This window comes from Lonchura striata, chromosome 3, assembly GCF_050655825.1.
Source record: "Lonchura striata isolate lonStrDom1 chromosome 3, ASM5065582v1, whole genome shotgun sequence".
Lineage (NCBI taxonomy): Eukaryota > Metazoa > Chordata > Aves > Passeriformes > Estrildidae > Lonchura > Lonchura striata.
The window spans coordinates 32,145,395-32,152,168 of NC_140705.1; the positions used below are offsets into that span (position 1 = coordinate 32,145,395).

General features: G+C 38.5%; 1 long non-coding RNA gene across 1 annotated transcript in view; it reads left to right on the forward strand.

Annotated features, from left to right (window-relative positions):
* The first annotated feature begins 1,010 nt into the window (after nucleotides 1-1,010).
* Nucleotides 1,011-6,774, forward strand: part of LOC146767835 (uncharacterized) — a 33,715-nt gene continuing 27,951 nt past the window's right edge. The window contains exon 1 of the long non-coding RNA XR_014953644.1: nucleotides 1,011-4,452. This is a non-coding gene — a long non-coding RNA (uncharacterized LOC146767835). The remainder of the gene's footprint in view (nucleotides 4,453-6,774) is intronic.

Genomic DNA, 6,774 nt, shown 5'->3' on the forward strand with positions numbered 1-6,774 from the left:
AAATAAATATTTTCAAATAAACCCTAGGAAGATGGCAAAAATATTATTGAGCTGAAAATGACAGCATGAACTGTTCTGTTTCATGAAAGTCTTGTTCTGTTTTGGTAGAAAATATAAAAAAGAAGATCTCCTTGATTTCTAATGTCCATTTTGTGCCCTGCAGACATACCAGCATTTCTTATTGAAGCAGAAGTCTAGTTTACAATCTGCAGTGGTCATCAGTAACTTTGGAAAAGGATTTTATTTGCTGAATAAAAGTCATAACATTGATGATATCCTTAACTTGAAGGTCCAAAGTGTGGAATTGGGTTGGGTTTTTTTCCCTCTTCTTCAGAACAGTAACTTCACATTCTTAAACTCATTTGGTGCTTCTGAAGATTGAGATGTATTAGTTGTCCTTGCTTACAAGCATATTCTCATTTTTTCTCTTGCTAATTTTGCCTTCCCAGTTTGACCCATTGTACATGGCAAGGTTTTGGTATAGGGTGTGGCAATCACGGTGACTTCTCTAAGAAGCTGCTGGAGACCTCCTCCATATATGACAGAGCCAATGCCAGCCAGCTCCAGGATGGACCCACTGCTGGTCATGGAAAAGCCTGTCAGCAATGGTGATAGTGCCTTTGGAATGACAGATTTAAGAAGGGGAAAAAGGTTATTGTGCAGAAACAAATTACAGCCAGAGAAGTGAGGAGTGAGAGCATGTGAGAGGAACAGTCCTGCAGCCACCGCAGTCAGTGCAGCAGCAGTGGTGGGTGGAGAGGGGGGATGCTCCAGGTACCAGAGCAGAGATTCCTCTGCAACCCATGGGGAAGATTGTGGGCGGCAGCTGTTCCTCTGCTGCCCATGGCGGTCCACGGGGGAGCAGAGATCTACCTGCAGCCTTTAGAGGATGCCACAGGGAAGCAGCTGGATGGCCAAAGGAAACTAATGTCATGAAAAGCCCACACTGGAGCAGACTCTGGGCATTTTCTGCACACTTGTGGACAGAGGAGCCCACACTGGAGCTTGGGGGACCTGTGCTGGAGTAGACCATTCCCAAAGGACTACACCTCATGGATAGACCCATACTGGAGCAGTTCAAGAAAAGCTGAAGCTTGTGGAAATTACCCACGCTGGATAAGTTCATGAAGGATGATTTGCCATGGGAGAGACTCCATCCTGGAGCAAGGGAAGAGTGTGAGGAGTCTTCCCTCTCTCTGAGAAGGAAGGTGCAGGAGAGACATCAGATGATGATCTGACTGCAGCCCTCGTTCCCCATCCCACTGTTCCACTGAGAGGGAGGAGGTAGAGAGAACTAGGAATAAAGCCTGAAAGGAGAATGAAGCAAAGGGGAGGTGTTTTTAAGATTTTGATTTATTTCTCAGTATATCCTACTCTGATTTGATTGGTAATAAATTAAACTAATTTCCCCAAATGGAGTCCATTTTGCCCATGATGGTAATTGCTGAGTGATATCACCCTGCCATTATCTCTAGCCACAAGCTATTTGTTACATTTTCTCTCCCTTGTCCAGCTGACAAGGAGTGTGATAGGGCAGTTTCAGTGGGCACTTGTCATCCAGAAAAGGTCAAAACACAAATCCCATGCAGTTTCATGACTTCCTTGCAGTTTTCCCAACTGCTGAGTGGAATTTGTAAATATTTGTAAAAATTAGGCTTGAGGCTATTTCAGAAGGAATGCATTTTCCCCTTCACTGTGCAGTAAAATATCTTTGCATTCTTCAATGGTCTTTGCAATGTTATTTAATCAGTCCATTATCCACAAAATAACGTACATGTCAAGTCATCTTTCTCAAATATTCTAAATGTGGCTGAATACCAGTAAGATGAAAAATTCCGCAAGTCTTAAATCTCTGTATTACTACATATTTGTCACCCTTTTATTCTTTTCCTTGAGTTAAAACCATTGCTCTCTGTATTCTCAATTGAACAACAAACAAGTATGACATACTTGGCCTCAGTTGAAAAATTTTCACTTCACTTTTGGCTTTTCTACACAGAAATGAAATGGGTTATCTGGTCTTTAATGAAACTGCCTGCAGATCACCAATCTGTTAAGTTTAAGATTAATCAACACTTATTTACTTCAAACAAGAGTAGAAGCTGGATTTTTAAAAGCACTCAGCAGCAGTTCTCTCTTTGTCCTCATTGAAGTCTTTTGGCTTCTGCTGATGAATTCAATGAGCTGAAAAAGCCATTTAAGAAATCCCAGTCTGTGCCTTACAGAAAAGACTGTTGATTAAAGAGCACCTTCATATGATAACCTAGGTCATTTCAATATCCAGAACTCTGAAGCTTATTGCAATTTCCGCTCCATACAGAAGTTTTGATATCTTCTCAAAAAGGCTTTCAGAATATTTCCCAAATTTCTCCATAAAGTGCAGAATTCAGTGAAAAAAGACAGCTTGAACTCTACTGTTACCCATTAAAAAATATTTTCAGGGTTCTGCAGTTTTGATACCTCAACAATTTCTTTTTCTTTGTTTGCTATGGAGAAAAGAATATCTCTGCAGAAGAGAAATTAAACCATTCTGATAACTCTTGTCATCAGATATGGCTCAAAACTTTTAATTTTCATAGCATGAAGAATCAGAACACAGAGGAAATTGACACATTTTATGTTTTTAACACTTTTTTTTATATTTAATTTTGTCTTTTAAAATCACATCTTTCCTTTTACCTTTAGGTAAGCATATCATCAGCTAATCTTCAGAAACTGAAATTATTTAGGTCTTTAAGGAGTCCTGTGAGTAGCTTAAAGAACAGGACATTTTATACCTGTTTGTATGAGTACCATTGGGATGGACATATCCAAGATTTTGTCTCACAAACTGAAAAGTTTTTGTACAAAAAAAAATTTATTGTAGAATGGCTTGTCTCGGAAGGGACTATAAAGATCCTCTCTGTCCACTCCACTCCCCACTCCCTTATCCTTTGCCATGGGCAGGGATTTCACCCCTAGACCAGGTTGCTCAGGGTCCCATCCAACCTGGCCTTGAACACTTCCATGGATGAGGCATCCACGGCTTCTCTGGGCAGGCCCTTCCAGTGCCTCACTGTGCTCATATTAAATTTCTTCCTATCCACTAGTTTAAATATCTCCCCTTTTAGTTTAAAACCATTTCCCCTTGTCCTATCACTATCTGCCCATGTAAAAATCACTCTCTCCAGTATAAGTGATCTGAGGTCTTTGTCTTGGTTAAATTTGTTCTTAAATTTTAGAACAATAAATTCCACTAAAATTTGTACTAAAAAAAGTAACTGTAAATATGGTATCACACAATTTCCAGGACATCTCTAATCACTTATGCTGTTGGCTTTCCATCATTCTTCTCTAAGTAAGAAAATATTAAAAGTTACACACTGTGAGTTTTCATAAGATAACAACATTCTGTTCTAATTTTAGAACTCATCTCTTCCTTCATTTACAGCCATAAATTTAATAGATGCTATTCCCTCCCAGGTGGAGATGCATTGGACTTCATCACTGCTATCACCAAGGTTTTTTTCCAGGGAACAACAGCATTCAGGTACATCTCAGGTTCTCTAGCAAGGCTGCCAGACAATATTGTTCAGAAATTACACTGAATTCCCTGGGGTTACCAGGGAGAAAAGGCAATCTGTCCATTGCCACTGGGTCCTTCATTAACTTCCATCAATTTTAACATTTACACCCGCCATTACTTTCCTGCTGATAGAGTCTTGGCAATGCTGGCACTTCCAGGGTATTCCTGCCAGCTGGGCTTTCCTGACAACATTCATTAGCAGGTAATTTGCCAGTTACTCTGAAGGACTATGTTGTGTTCTGTGGTTTGAAAATCTCTACCATACACCTGGTGTGGCTAATTGAATTCTAGCAATCCTTGTTATGGTTAATTTCATTAAAGGATGTTTACAGTCTGTTAAAGGAACACATCCTTTTCCATTTGCAGTTTAAAAAAATCTGCTAGCTTCTTATCCAGCTATGCCCAGTTGCAGATATTGGAGTCACACCAGCCTCTCTTGCTGTGAGACTTTCATTATGTTTCCTTTTTACTTTGTTTTACTTGTGCTTACTTTGTTCTGCTGCCACTGTTCATTCTGTAAGATCGAGCTTCAGAATTATAGCATTCCTGTTTTCCAGTATGTGTCAAATGTTTATGTCCTTTATGTGCAGTGAAAGCTCTATTCAGAGCAATATTTTAGAGCATTTTTATTTGAGAACCACCACACCTTTCAAAACCAATTTTTGCAGTGCCTTTGGTTGAGGTCCATTCATGATGCAAATTAGGTTAAATTGTTAATATTATTTTCATATCATTTGATACTTTTATTACATTGGTAGAAATACATTTTTTGCAGATTTTTTTGCAGGCATTCCATAGGACACAACCCAATACTACATGGAACCTCTGTGATTCACTGAATACAGATTGTGGAATTTTTTATTTAACATAGCTCAACCATAAGCCAGGTAAGTCTACTCTTGCAAATCCAAATACATTGCTGGACATGATAATATCCAGCCCTTTCTGATTTTTGAAGCCATTTAAGTGCATCTGTGTCACCGCCCCTCCTATTTAACAAAATATTTCAATGTCTATTTATAAAGCTACTAACACATAAAGCACATGAAGATTTCCAACTTCTTTGAGAGAAGAAGATTCCAGCCTCAGTGGACACCAGATGAATCATAATTTCTGATGTTATTTTCCTTTTCTCCTTTCTTTTTTTCATCACTACAAAGCTAAAGAAGTAGGTTTGTGTGTACAAGTTAGTTTAATGTAATTATTACTGTAAGATTATTTTTAAATCTGCTTTCCTATCCCTTTACATAACAATTCCTATTCTCCATGATTATATTTTTTTGCCTTTTGGAATAATACAGGCAGTGCAAAAAAATTTATAATAAGACAGAATTAGAAAAATATAAAAAGTAAGATATAAAATTTATAATAAGGCAGTTAGAACTTCTATGCTGCTCTCCAGTACTGTGATGGTCCAGTCAGACTTTTCTCCCAAACAGACAAAATTTGCACTTGTCAACAAAACCCAAGGAGAAACACTAAGGTTTATATAGAAAATATCCCAAAACTGATATGGAAAGCTGTACTCAGTAATTCTTTGTCTTGTTATGAAGGGAAATAATTTTTTTCATTTTGAAGTTTTGATAGCAGGGAACAATGAAGATGGCATGCAAGAGCAATAAGAGCAATGATTTCCTTAGCACCTTACTGCCCCATGTAAGGTTGTATACTTATTGAGCTTTCCTTAAGCACTTGGTACAGATATGTCCAAGTTGCAGGGAGTGATATCCTACATTTGCAGATATGTTACAGCTGCAGGGAGTTATTAGACCACCCTTTTACTGTCTGATGCCCACTCCAGTAGGAGACTCCAAAGTGCAAATGTCCTGGGAAGGGGAAATCAAAAGGTACCCTGCACTCCACCCTCCTCCACACACACATCAGAGTGTGCCTGTATTTATGGGAAGCAAGTTTTTCCCCACAGCTCAAGGCCAGGTTGGGGCTTTGAGCAACCTGGTCCAGTGGAAGGTGTCTCTTCCCATGGCAGGGGGGCTGGAACTGGATGATCTTTAATGTTCCTTCCAACTCAGACCTGTCTATAATTCTAAGATCTCTCCTACAGAGTTGTGTGGGTGAGTGGATTGAACCTCTCACTCCCAACAAATCCTGGCAACTGCTCCCCATGGTGCTGGTGATTGTTTAATAGTTTAATAAAGTTATAGCTCCTTGCAGTGCCATATATTTTAATGGTTACACATTTTCCAGCTGTCATTTCCACTTTCCAAAAGTCTTTCCCAGGCTTGGAACAGGAATTAATTACAATCCTCCTGTTAGGAGGGTCACAGTGCTTGCCAGATTCATTCAAATTCTGCTGCTTCCACCAAAAAGCTGCATCCAATAGTCTTGAAAGAACAAAATGAGGAAGCTCTGCTCTTAGAAAATCTATCACCTGCTCACATACTGCTACAAACAAACATCAAGGTAGATTATGGTGCCAGAATTGAGAATTGTACAATTCTATCATAGCTGAACAAATTCAGTTTCTGCTAGTGATGGAAATACCTGGAAAGATGGAGAAAACAAGGAGTCAGAAATAAAAAAAAAATAAAAAAAAAAAAAAAGCAGCAAGATTACTTCGTCTGCAATGGAATAAAAATTGAAAATAAGTAAAAATTAAGCACTTCCTTTGATAAGGAAGCTCGAGTCAAGGAAATAATTTCTCCAATATGTCATCTTTGCTATTCCCTGCTTTCGAAACTTCAAAATTAAAATATTCTTTCCCTTCATAGGAGACAGAGAAAATACATTTTAGATTATAATTCAAAATAATAGGTATGTCAGGCAAGGAGCTGTTTAAAGTTGTATCTTACTTCCTTGCTTTTCTACTTCACTCCTTTCTTTCACCCATAATCTTTGATTGCAGAGGACTTGTGAAGGGATGTAGGGGTACATATCTTGGATAGTCCATTTTGAGTCCTAGGGAAACAACAATAAATTCTGTACTCAAAGCGGTGAGTGAAATACCAGTTTCTGTTTCAAAAAGCACCACAAATTCAGGGACAGATGCTTCTGAGTAGTTCTGGTAATACCATGAAGTAAAGATTACTCAGTCTCCACACAAAAATTTGAATTGTGCTGAGTGGCTTGTGAAAGATTCTTCATGGTTATATAACGCTTTACAAATTTTTCCCTGGAAAAAACTGTATTATTTTTCCTTCTTTTTCAGTTTATGAAGACAATCAGAAAAGTTTGTCCCCCCTTATTAGGTT